General features: G+C 38.7%; 1 protein-coding gene across 11 annotated transcripts in view; it reads left to right on the top strand.

Annotated features, from left to right (window-relative positions):
- Positions 1–13,677, top strand: part of Plcb4 (phospholipase C beta 4) — a 381,561-nt gene that overhangs the window by 156,431 nt on the left and 211,453 nt on the right. The window contains exon 1 of one of the 11 annotated variants that reach the window (XM_078051424.1): positions 12,475–12,547. The exons of the other annotated variants lie outside the window; for them this stretch is intronic. The gene's annotated coding sequence lies outside the window, so the exon portion shown is untranslated. Of the gene's footprint in view, positions 1–12,474; positions 12,548–13,677 lie in introns of those variants that run through there. 11 annotated transcript variants of the gene reach the window in all.

Raw genomic sequence — 13,677 nt, 5'->3', positions numbered from 1 at the left:
CCCAAGATATTTTATTATGTATATGAAAATATTCCAAATTCCAAGAAAAAAAAGTCCATATTCTGAAATACTTCTGGTCCAAGCATTTTGGACAAGGGATAATTAATCTGTAATAGATCAAATAATGATGGATGGGCAGGGTAGGAGGAGTACCTGCATGTGTTTGAAAGAGAGTGTAGCTGCTGCTGCTGTGAACACCAGGCTAACACACACATGTAGGCCTGGGGGACAAAGTTGCATGGAGAGAGAAACCATCAGAGGTTGAAAAGTCAAAGGTCATAACCTCACCTTTATTTTCTGCTAGGCTGTACATCTTAAAATGTTTTGATCCACAATATTCCAGAAAAATATATTATTGTATCTAGGATCCCTTTGATGGTAGGTAATATAAACTGACAATTTCTTGTTGTAGCCAAACTTCTCTCTCTAGCAGAAAACCGGGTTTCCATTAACCAATAAACTATCCATTGTGTAGTCTAGGAATCCAGAAAGACTGTTCTCTTTCCCAATCTTGCTTTCAAAAATCCCTGGAAAGACAGTAAGTGGCTGATCATTGATTTCAAGGCCTACAGCAGAATTAGGGACCAGACAGCTTGGCTGGCAAAGTCCCTAGATATAGAGGTGTTTGGGGGCAGCTAAATCCATAAATGCCTATTACACATACTTCATGACATGAGTAAGAAAGGCTCAGATGAGACCCACTTCATGAACAGACTCGAGCTGGAGAAGAATGAATACAATTTAGACTCCTAATCATTGTTTTTGGCATCTTTCGTGAGTGGCCTGGATCTTGTTATTAACTTACCTTTCCCACTGAGGTCACCAGGGAACTTAGAAGGCTGGGATTGTGTTGATCTGTTCCAGGCCAAATATCTCTGTTGCCTAGGTGCCTGGGCTTATCTGTTGTTTGTTTGTGTATAAAATCCTTTTATTGAAGTGTAATTAACATACATTTTCAAAGCGCACAAATCAGAAGTGAATAGCTCCTTGAATTTTCAGGAAGTAAATGCACCCAGGTAACCAGGGATAATAAAACAGGATATTCCTAATACCCTAGGATCATTCTCATGACCTCTTCAAGTCATTGTCCCTTCCATTAGCATAACCTCTATCTGGACTTTTTATATCTTAGATTAATTTTGTCTCAACCTTGATGTTTGCACAGGAGAATTCGGTATGGTGAGCAGGAGTTTTGGCAAATGACCTATAGGTCTCTGCTTCCTCTGAGCCTGAAATTCTTGCTACTGTTCTCCTTTCCTTCTCAGAGCAAGGAAAAATAACCCTCCAGCATAAACAACTACATTATACTCAAAGGCTGCCAGTAATTATATAATGATATAAATTGACAGGACACAGGGTCTCCTATCCAGGCTTTTCCTTTGGTGCTTTGTTTTTGTTTGTTTGATTTTTTTTTTTCAAATATGAATCTCAGGAACATTTATAATAAGAGTCCTGCAGGGAGCAGCCTACTTAGACGAGGGTTAATTGCAGAAGGTGATGTTTAATCTTTCATTTGTGTATCCATAATAGAGATGGTCCTTCTGATAAAGGTAACACATCTGACTTAAGTGCTCTTCTGTCCTCTGTTTCAGAGCAGGGCTGGGAGATGTCAGGCGCTGAGGCTGGGTTTTCCTGGACTCATTTTGAATTGATGGGAGAGGCACTTATTCCAGACAGGCAGGAGCATTCTAGGGGAGTTTCTATGGAAACTAACAATGTCAGATGAGATCAACGGCTGAATTCTGTTTCCTCCAAAGGCGGCTTAGGTTATATGATTTGGGATAAAAAGTTGGCCTGCAAGAAACAAAAGAATTTCTTTCCCGGGAATGGACCACTGAAATATGTTTATTTACCCAACAGCACACAGATCGCTGCTGTTATATATTGGTTCAATATGTCACCATGACACCTATGTGATGGTTTTATTTTAGTAACTTCTATAAAGAATGCCTTCATGACACATTTACTATATCCCCAAAATACAGGTTGTAGGATAATGGGACACTCTCCCCTGAGTCTTAAGAGAGAATGAATGAAAATAGACTAAATGAAAGAATTGTAAAAGACCAGCCTTTCTGAATAATATACTTTATTTCTCAATTTTCTCCACTCTGTATTATATATTGGGATATAATTTACACATAGGAAAGATGTGCTGATGCTTGTTCAAAATTTTGCGTCTGTGTATATATTCATATAACCGATTCTCAGATCAAGACGCGTATATGTATGAGTGTACATTAAAATGATCATGTGCATGTCAAACATACTCTTGTATATTCAAGCCTCTATTGACCTCTTGTGGTTAAGGAAATACATACATGCATACATATGTATATGTGTGCATATAATACATATATATATTATATATATATAAATTTCTCACTCGTGGTGGTATACTGAGCTTCTTATGTTGTACAGCAAACAACTTGCAAAAACATTTGGAGCAGCTAGGTTCTTAAGCAGAGTTCAATTAAATGAAGAGGGCTTGTGTGTGTGTGTCTTGGCAATGTGGTGTGGAATCCCTGAATCAGATCAGCTGTTTCAGCTATCCATGCATCCATTTACTCACCAAGTGCTTATTCAACTCTTATTATTTATGAAGTGTTGTGCCACATATTATCATTTGCAATCATGGATCAGAGTTGGAACATGCCAGCCTAGAGTTTCTAGACTACAGTAGAAATTAAACAATGCAAATACTCAATTCAAAATCAGAGTGTTCTGAAGTCTGTAAGGGAGGTGAAGACAATGAGAGGGCTAAGCATCTGTTGGATGCTTGTTGATCTTGTGCATCTTGATGCATCTTGATCTGTGCTGGATGTTGAAGAAGAAGGGTTTGGGCCAAGGAGATGATGGGAGACAGAAAAGGACCATTAGGATGTAGGAGAAAAGAAGGAAGTTCTTTGGATTTCAACACAAAGAGAAGTTAGGGGAGAAAGAGTGGGTGACCAGGATCAAAAGTAAGAATGACCCAGAATGTGATGAAAGAATTTAGACTTATTCTAGTAGGAATGCTACTCAGGGCATCACCTGGGGGCTTCATAGAGATGGCCTAGCTGACCTGCTGCCTCAGCATCTCTGGGATGGGGCTCAGCAGTCTGATTTCACATGCCCTCCAGGTAGTTCTTAATGCATGCTCAAGTATGAGAAGCACCATCTCAGACCACAGCTCTTGAGAAGACAAACCATCGATATTGCCAAAGTTTGCCCAACACAAGAGGAATTCTAAGTGTTAACAGAAATTTTGCACAGAAATGAATGCTGAACTAAACACAGACCTGTGTCCTTACCATAAGATTCCCAACACCCCAGATATTCTGATGTAGATTGTGAACCCCCCACCCCATCCCGCCACATACACACACACACATACTATAAAGGGAGCTACAGTATTCAGGATTTTCCAAATTGTTTTTCCATAGAGTCCATTCTTTTTATTTATCTCTTAGTATTTTTTTTTTCTTGGTGGGGGATACCTGGGATTGAACTCAGCGGCACTCAACCACTGAGCCACATCCCCAGCTCTATTTTGTATTTTATTTAGATCCAGGGTCTCACTGAGTTGCTTAGTGCCTCGCTTTTGCTGAGGCCGGCTTTGAACTCTGGATCCTTCTGCCTCAGCTCCCCGAACCCCTGGGATTACAGGCTTGCACCACCATACCTGGGGTCTCTTTTAGTGTTTTTAATAAGAACTAATGGAGGAATTAGTCTTTCTTGGGACACTCTTGGGGGACATATTAAGGTGGTAAGCCAAGGAATGCTTTTCATCAGAGAAATGGAGTAGCCTGCTGCGAACAATGCTCTGTGAATAACTTTGAAAATTAGTTTTTTTGTGAGTCGCAAAGTAGAAGCTGGGATTTGGAAAGAAGGAAATAATGAGTCTAGCAGTAGACACTAGTAGAATATCTTTCTGAACTATTCCAGGTGAGTTCTTGGAGTTCTGGATTAGAATTGTGGCTTGGAGAAGTAGGAAGGTAGGATATTGCAGGAAGAACTTGGCGGCTGTGGATATATTGCTATTTCGGCATTCTGTTCCTAGGAGTTCTGCTGTTGCTTCGGCAAATAGCTCATGGCCCATGGAGATGGTTTCTGAAAGTAAAAGTGGTCCTTTGTTGACTTTTACTTAAAAAAATCATCCGAGGTTACTGCCTGGTTGGTGCTGCAGGCTGTTGCTGGGTGTATGCTGTGGAGAAAGGGGTGGAGTTGACATCTAGAGGGGACACCTCATCCCTGTGAGGTGTACGCCTGTGTCCTTGTCCTTGGACCAGAGCAGGAGCACTGGGGAATAGCCTGTCCTTTGATTTCTAAATCTGATCTTACTCTGGGAGTCCTTTGTGCAGACGACAATGTCACCAAGCAATGCTTCATCTTTACGCAGCTGCTGCCTTGACTGATATCACCAGACCTGTCATTGTGATTTTCCAGGGCATAAAAGGAACACAGAAATTGTTAGCAGTTCCTCATTACTGAGGCTTTTTTTTGTGTGTGTGTGTAGTCTTTCATGTTTTAAATGATGGTACTCACAGGTAGTCAAAGAATATTTGAAGGGCTTTTTTTTATAGGTCTTAAAAAAGTGTCCTCCTGTGCCTCTGGATAGCCAATTTGGTCATCTCTGTTGAAATATTATTCAGTAAGGAAAATGTAACATTTTCACTTTTTAATAAGTGTGACTCATGCACATGTTTTTAAAAACAAGTGGAGAGGAATAAAATGGATCAATTCTGCATCCCCAAATTCGTGGAGGCAATTACTATGTAAAGACTACTTCTGTTTTTATATCTGTGGTCATTGCAGTAACTTAAATTGTAATTAATCAATCGATCAATTTTGACATTGGCTATTTACCTATTAATGAATAAATATTTAATTAATAAAAACTTTAAACTTGATTTTTGATACTTACATGACTATAGTTCTTCTGTGAGGGGCCGATTTGAGATTAAATAGCATTCTTAAACTTCTGCTTCTCATTCCTTCAACCTTTGAAATTTCATCTTGACTTTCCACCATGTCAGATGGAGTGCTGGGTCCGCTGTCCCTCCCTGGAACTTTCTTATTTTCACTCCCACTTCCTGTAACAGCCATCTTATCTTCAAATTGTCGAGTGTTCTCACGTTGTGCTTATTTCCCTCTTCCATGTCTTATGTCATAGTATCTTTCTTTGCTATTATGATGGAATCACTAAAGACTAGAATTTAATGCATTACATAATGTGGAGGAGAAAAAGTTTCAAAATTCCTGGTTGATGCTTCTTCACAGATTAAGAGAATAGTGGAGCAAATCTAACCAAATAACATGGTATAGGGGGGCTTCCAAACCAAAGACCCAAAGACCCAGGAACAGCTATTGTTAGGGACAGTTGCACACAGACATAGGATTGGAGAATGAGGAGTCCCATTGAATGATCATAAACTGGGAGTAACTGAGTAGCGCCTCTTTGCTCTGATTCTCCTTGGGATCTGGGTGCAGGGCAAGTCTCCTCAGTGTTGAGGGTCTTTTGAAATTTGGAAGACATAGTTCAGAGACTTTTTAAGACCCAGCTTCTGGGGAGAAGAGTATGAGAAGGCCAGAGAGCGACGTCCAGGTGCTGTGTTTTGGGATAGCATGTTCTCAAGCCTGACAGTAACATTAGTGTTAAGTACATCTCCTGATTTCCTTAACCAATCTGTCTCCCTTTGTCCCTCTTCTTCCCGGTTGGCCTTTTCATCCTGCAACCCCAGTGTGTTGTAAATAACATCACCACCTCAAGCCTTCTAGCATTTGATTTTTCTTAATCATTATTAAGTCTTTTGTGATGTGTCTCTGCTGGATTTCTCCTTCTGTCCCCTGGGCCAGCCAGCTACCAGCCATGCCTACCCATGGTGACCTTCTCCTGTCATATTCCGGTCTGCAGTTTTCTCTGCCTTGATCTCTGTGTGACACACTCATCCTGGCTTATTTGTCTCTGTCTTCTATTCTTGTTTGCCATTGCCCCTTTCTCTGGTCTTAAGATTATCTGTCGGTTCTCTTCTTTATTCTCCACTTTCATTTCATTGGGGTCCTTCGGACTATAAAAGAAAGCAGAGGAGGAGAGAGGGGAGAGAAAAATGAGAGTTCAGTTCAACAACCCTGGCCAGTTAAGTCTCCTTTTGCTGTCTACTCTGCCACATGTTGGACATCTTTCCTCCTGGTTGACCAAATTGTTGGATTCACAGAAATATTATCCATTGAATCAGTGACAGTTCTTCCTCCATTTCCCTTAAGATTGTGGAATGAAAGGTAATAGTGTGGGGAAAAAAAAATTAGGCTTTGTGTTCTTTGAAATATAAGCAAATCTGGAAGTAAATGAAAATTAAGTAGAAAAAACTTTGTGGAAGGTTTGGGTGTACTGTTTAATTACAATGGAAGCCTTGAATTCAGGCTTCTCTGATTTCTTTAAACCCAGCAATGATTTTTATGCCTGCAGTAAACACTCTCACTTCTCTCCCCTCTTGACTGCTGATCTTGGCCGTTTACATACCTCCTTTCCACTGTGAAAGAAATTGGAAATTGGTGAACCAGCCTGTCAATCAATTTTTTATATCCCAGGATGGCAAAACAGTAACACCCCCGCCCACACACAAACATATACTCAAAATTTTATGAGCAAAACCACTGAGCCAAAAGTAAAATAGGAACTGAGAAATTGGCCAAGCATAAAAGAAAAGGAAATGAAAGAACTGTAATTAGTGTTGACTAACACAGAATATGATGGCTCAAGTAAGGATAGCTGTTGGATGAATCAGCAGGTACATTTAAAGCCTATGCCTGGAGTAGCCAATGAAATGGGAGGTTTTAAGCCAAGGGCATAGCCCGGGGGGGTGCCAAAATGAAGATAGCTGTTTTCCTAGAGAGCAGGTTTTGGTAGGAGTGAGGCTTGTGGAAGCCTTCACAAAGTTAATAAGATCATGGAGATAGCTGAGGTATGAGCAGAATGTCGGAACTGAATCAGTTATCACTGTCCATAGTATTGCTACACAGGCATGCCTCCAAAACCTTGGTTTGTAACACTAAATATTTATTTTGGGGCACAAATTTATGAGTCAGCTGTGTATTTTTACTGGATTGGGCAAAATTCCTATGACCTTTGAGATCAGAGAGTGGGGTCAATTTGGCATGGCCATCGTGGATTGGGATGACACTCAGCTGTGCACCAGGTGATCTCTCAGGCTTTATCAGATTAGTCTGGTCCGGTTCATGGCCTCTGAGCAAGGCTCCAAGAGAAGAGGCAGGAAAGACCTCTTCCTCATTTCAGCGATCAAAACAAGTCCAGAAGCCAATCCCAGAATCAGAATGAGAAAAGACTTCAAGGTTACAGGACCAAGGGCACGATATAAGGAGATAATTAATAGGAAGCGTAAAAAGCAATCTGCCACAGTTTCTTGTACCCAATATTGTGCCTGGGGGAATTGGGCAGTTATACAGTCAGACTTGTGGGTCTGGGAGACTCACCAGGGCTCATAGGCTGGAGAAAATTCAGAGAATAAAATAGCAATAATCATGAGATAGATAAGTTTTAAAGAAGGGGTGGAAGCCCTTTCAGACTATTTTTTAAGAATAAGCTGCAAGTTCTCTCAGGGGCAAATGAAACACAATCTTCTGCAAGGTAATAATTTATGTGAGTTTTAAAGAGGACCATTCCATTTGCAGGAATCTGATCCAATACGAACAATGACTGACCTTGTGAATTTTGGCATTTTCCAATTTACAGGTAGATTGAGATAAGGGGACTTGAATGCTCAATGGGCAGAAATGAGACCCTTGTCCCCTTGTCCCCGTGTTTGCCCGTGTCCATGTTGTGTCCTCGTGTTGTAGACACCCCCCCCCCAACCCCCCCCAACCCCCGGCAGTTTAACTGTGGTTTTTACAATTTGTAGGAGATTTTTCCACATGCTCTACCAGACTCAGGGAATTGGAGTAGTGATTCTCAAAGTGTGGTCTCCACCGGAGCAGCCTCTACATCAACTAGCAACCTTTTAGAAATTCAAATTCCCAAGCCCACCCCAGACACATAGAATGAAAAACTCTAGGAGTAAAACCCAGGAATCTGTGTTTTACCAGCCTTCTGGGTCATTCTTCTGCTTGAGTGGTTTTGAGATAGTTGAATTGAAATTACATGTACTTTTGACAGGTTTATAAGGAAAGGCTGGCGAGAGAGGTTTAGCAAACAAAAAAATTCAAGGCATCCAGTTATATTTGACTATAAGATCAAATTTTGCACTGGTGTGAAAAATTTTCAATATATGTCCAGTGTAATATTTGAGATATACTTAACACTAAAACATTGTTTCTTGTTAATCTGAAAATCAAATTTAACTGGGTATGATGTGTTTTATCTGATGACTTTAGAAAGAGTTCTAGAAAAATTGCAGATTCCAAATATGGTCAAAATCGTTATCAGGATAGAAATTCTAGAAAGAAAGGTTAAAAACTGACTTGCTCTGAGAAGTGAGTACTGGTGGGATTAATAGGTTGGAGGGTTTTATTTAAAGGGAAGCTGCTGAGTTATTCTTCATGGCTATTCAAATAAATCTAGAAGAAATTTTGCTTAGGACAAGGCAAGACTTCCTGCCAATAAATGACTTCAGTGGGGGTTCTGAGTGATTTTGTGATTCTCTATGGTAGTCCATGCATTTGGAAATTTTATGTGATTGTTATGCAGCCAGTCCTCCAACTGGCTTTTTTGAAGGAGCAGTTTAGAGAGGCATTTGCCCACAGGAGGTTGGAGAAGATGATTTCTCAAGGCCCTTTGTGACTTCTCTAAGACTATATGAATTTGCAACTTTTGTGTTCTTGTGGTTTTTTTTTCTTTTTATAAGTTCATAGTCTTTTGATTTTATTTTCCTTCCCAAAGCCAACCTTCCAGATAAATTTAAAAAGTGACTTTGTGATTCAAAAAAAAAAAAAAAAAACAACTGCACTTAAAGAACATATTTAAACTTTTTTGCAAAACAACGAAAAGTCTACCTGAACACTCCGGATTTTATTAATCACCAAATAAACTCAGCAGAATCTTGAATAGGCTGACTAAACTGTTGTTCTACCAAGAGCTTAGGATTTATATGGTCTCTAATAATACAAAATAACAATTAATGAAGACTGTGTTCCTGGCATGTTCTTATATCTCCCATGGAAAAATTCACTTAAGCCTCACAGCAACCTATGCAATAACTCATAATAGTTCCCATTTTACAGATAAGAAAGTTGAGGCACCAGTTAGCTTAAGGTCACATAGCTAGGAAGTGGCATGGCTGGAATTTGAATGGATGTGTTCTAGTGCTAAAGCATTCTCTTAAGAAACCTTCTAAAAGCCAACCTTCCGGTTTAACTAAAAAAATTAAATCAAAAAAGACCTGAATCTCTGTACTCTGAGCTTTCAGAGGTTGTTATAACCAAAAGCCAGTATTCAATAGCAGTTCATCATCATGCATGGGAGAAGCGTTTGTCCTTTGTGAGCAATAAAGTCCTGTCCTTTTCTGTGACCCCTAATCTTGAGGTGTTGTCTTCATATCACAGGAATCTTATTCTGTGGTATTACTGCATCTTAATCATGAACCATTTCTCTTTCTCTACTCAGATGAACTTTCCCACATCTTCAAGAAACACCACCCCCAAGAGAATTGGACTTCATTTCCCATTGCACATTGAATTCAATTAAAATGCTATAAGAGAATGCCTTATAATGTCACAGAGAATATAATGACATTTCCAAAATATTTTTGAGAAACTTCAACTCTAAATCAATTTAGTTCTGCTAGTAAGGGCAAAGATTTAGTCATGGAAAATTTTTAATCTGACTGTGAATTTTTAACCAAAACCATGGATCCGATTGAGGTCAGTTACTTTCAGAAATTTATAGTTTGAAGATGAAAAATCAGGTAATTTTTCTTAAAATTGGTAGGCTAAACAAGGTGATTCTGACTAGATTCAATGCACAATATTTGTCAACACTTGATTGAATCATCAGATGATAAATCCCAACCTCTTGCTAGAACAACAGTTTCATAGGTCTATTCAGAATTCTACTGAGTTTATTTGATGATTCAGAAAATAAGGAGTGTTCAGGTAGACTTTTTGTTATTTTGCTAAAAGCTTTAAATATGTTCTTTAAGTGAAGTTTCCTTTTGAATTTGCAAAATGATATGCACTCAATTTTGTAGTACTTGCATTTTGACAGTAAGTAGTAATGGGTGCTATTTTCCCTTCTATAAAGAAAATGCACTGTGTTGCCTACATCAGTGGCATTGAACAGGAAGCATTTATTATTCTTCATGAGTTTCTAGGTGCACTGAGAGTTCAGAGGAAGTGGCCCAGACTTGATTGATCCATCTGGCTCCCTCCTGTGTCTGTGTCACCTGATGCATTGCTGGTGGCTGCCTGATCAAAGACAGCCTCTTCCTTCGCACTTCTGGGAGTTGGCTGGTTGTGGGGTGAGGATGGGAAGACTGATCCACAACATCTCATCATCCAAAGGCTCATCTACATAGGCCTGTTCACATGGTGGAGGCAGGATTTGAAGAGACACAGATTCTGGAAATAGGCACATTCTCTTTGGACAGAGGGTAGGAATGCATATGAGATCACTTCTGTTGCATTCTGTTGGCCAATGCTTGTCTCAAGATCAGTCCAGATTAGGGGACAGGAAGAAATAGATGTCCCTTCTGGATTGGGGGATGACAGAATCCTGTGATAAGAAGTGGTGTGGTAGGTCAAAAAATATATATAAATAAATAATGTTACTGAAATCCACCTCAAACCCCTGGAACTTATTCATGAATGTTACTTATGTGGCAAAGCATGTACTTGAGTTAAGGATTTTAGAGTTAATAGCTTTTTCTGAATGATTCATATGGAACCTAAGTGCAATCACATATGTCCATATGAGAGAGAAGCAGAAGGAGTCTGAGGGAGACCCACAGAAGGCAAGAAGGTGATGTGAGATGAAAACATAGACTGATGAGACCGCAAGCAGAGGTCTCATGCTTCCTTTGAATGAAGATATCAGCAGGAGATGGAATCTTCCCCAGAGCCTGTGAAGGCAACGTAGCCATGTCAGTACCTTGATTAAGGACTTGTGGGCCCACAACTGAGAATAAAGTTCTATTGAGTTTAAGCCATGTGGTTTGTGATGATTTGTTTTGGCATTCTGGGGCAACTAATACAGGTGTGGTTACAGGGAGGGGTAAAGAATTGAAGACATTTCTCAGCAATCCACATTTGAATCTAGTAGTTCTATATAATGATTTTTCACTTAATATAAAAAACATTTTTACATGTTATTACAAAGCTGTTGAAAATAGCATTTTAAATAACTGCATAATACCCAACACATATTTAATTAATGTAGCTAAACATTTCCGTGTCAGGGACAGTTCTTTCAATTTTTCTAATGAAACCATGTGCATGAGACAGCATAGCTCTGTGTCCTGGATCATCGGTCAGTTTCTCTCTTACCACCTTTCTCCACCAGGCCTATGGTGTTTTTTGGTTGAAATTTTATAACTACCTCTTTGATGATCCCAGTCCCTTTTCAGCAAGTATACAAATGGCTCTACCTGACTTGTCTTCCAAAGAAAAGCACAGTTCAAGTCACGTCTGTATCAGAACCGCCAATGATGTTCAATTGCAACTGTTAGTTCCTTAATCCAACACTTAATATCTCTGTAGTCAAATTGTTCAAGTACAGTTGTCTGTATAATTCTTTGTTTCCACGAGGCTTCGGGCTCTTTTAGGACAGTGTTGCATTTTTCATCTTAAGAGTCTTCTGTTTTCTGCCATGGTGCTTTGAAGCTATGGTTTACTCTGGTACCTGCTGCATGAGTAAATAAATGGTTTAGGAGGAGAAAAATGCTTCTGATTGCCTTGTCTTTCCATATTTTATCTTGTTTATTTATTTGACAGAATTTTAATTGACCAGGTGAATTGACTTATTTTAGCTTCAGAGGTATCTTGAAATATTTTTATGCCAGGGACTCATTGGAATCTGGAGAAATGTATAGATACTTCTCAGGATAATATTTATAAGTGCATAAAATAAAATACATAGAATTGTTAAGGAAATGAATTATATTGCACAACAATTACCAAAGTATTATGGATGATGATATAGTAATATATGCACATCTTTATATTAATGCATAACTTAATAGTATCAAGCAGCAGCCTATTAGCTACTGTTTCAAAGTGCTGATGATATGTCAATAACTGTTGAAGTTCAGGATACTTGTTGAAGTCTAACCTTTGTAATATAAAACTAAACTGTCTTTTCTATTGGTTACAGAATTACAGCCCCTGTTAGTACCACTGTGATTTGGTTGCCTATGCCCATAATTGGGGGTGGGGGGACCTCTAGATTTTCAAAGAGAAGTTAGTATGAACAAAGATGTAATTGTTTCCATCTTAGTTCATGGACCCCTGAATTTTCTAGAGTCCAGACTAAGGGAACCTGAAGAGCTTGTTTTAGAAATTGGTCCAAGTGGAGAAAAAAAGAAAGAAAGAAATCGCTCCAACATAAGTCACTGTGCTGGTAAGTTGTCATCATGTAAGTCTGAGCCTACGTAAAAATTGTTTGTGAAGTGAGTTAGGCAAGAAAATTTAGATCGCTTGCATGTACACTAAAGCATCTAAGATACTGCAGGTGGGAGCATGTGGTATAGCAAAACTGTTCACGTTATGAACAGACAGGAGGTGAAAGAGAGAGGATGGAACTGTATCCCAGTCTCCTAGACTTAGCCCCATCTCTTAAGAGCTCACCACCCCCTAAAGCACCTCTATGGGGACCAGGCCTTTAACTTATAGTCCTGTGGGGGATATTTAAGATCCAAACTGTAGTAATTTCTTAATTTTTCTTTTTAATATAAAAAACCCATAATGCATTTATTGGTTGTTAAAATACTGGTTGAAAACAATACAATACAATATTTATCAATCTAGTCAAATAGAAACTGCAGTCCTTGAAACATTGAGAACTGCAGACATGTGGAAGGTGTTTCTAACTACATAAGTGACCTGTTGGCTTGGTTAATTATGAAAATGAGATGAATGTCTAATATATATATATATATATATATATATATATATATATACACATACATATATCTAATCATTACTCTGTGTGCATATATGTATACATACATATATATGTATGTATACATAAGTACACATACACAGACACTCAAAGTTTGTGCATGTGTATATTTGTGCTGTAATTAAAACTCATGAAAAATTATGTTCATTTGAAACTCTGGCAGTTTTTTTATGTGGTTGACCTTTTCACTTTTCTATATTATATCTTCTAAGCCACCTAAGTCCTCTTGGCTGTGAACCACGTTGATTTGATTGAAATTAATATGGAATTTGTAAATGTTCTAATATACCAGGTTAATTTAAATAGTCTCTTGATATAGGATAAGGGAATAGTTTGTAAGATTAGGACTAAATGTGGTAATCACTTGAAGTTTACAGAGCAGTATATGGTTTTTTGATTATTAATTTTGGCATCTTTTATCAGAGTGTGCAAGGATCTGGCTGCTTTTTAAGTGGAATTAACTTAGGAAAAATTACATAAAGTGTTTTTATTATTTTTTTTGTGCTTTGTTTTATTGAATGGAAACCTTTACCTGGTGAATCCTTCCACACTGAGACTTATCCCTTTAT

Source organism: Ictidomys tridecemlineatus, chromosome 5 (assembly GCF_052094955.1).
Source record: "Ictidomys tridecemlineatus isolate mIctTri1 chromosome 5, mIctTri1.hap1, whole genome shotgun sequence".
Classification (NCBI taxonomy): Eukaryota; Metazoa; Chordata; class Mammalia; order Rodentia; family Sciuridae; genus Ictidomys; species Ictidomys tridecemlineatus.
This window is presented reverse-complemented; position numbering and strand designations above follow the sequence as displayed.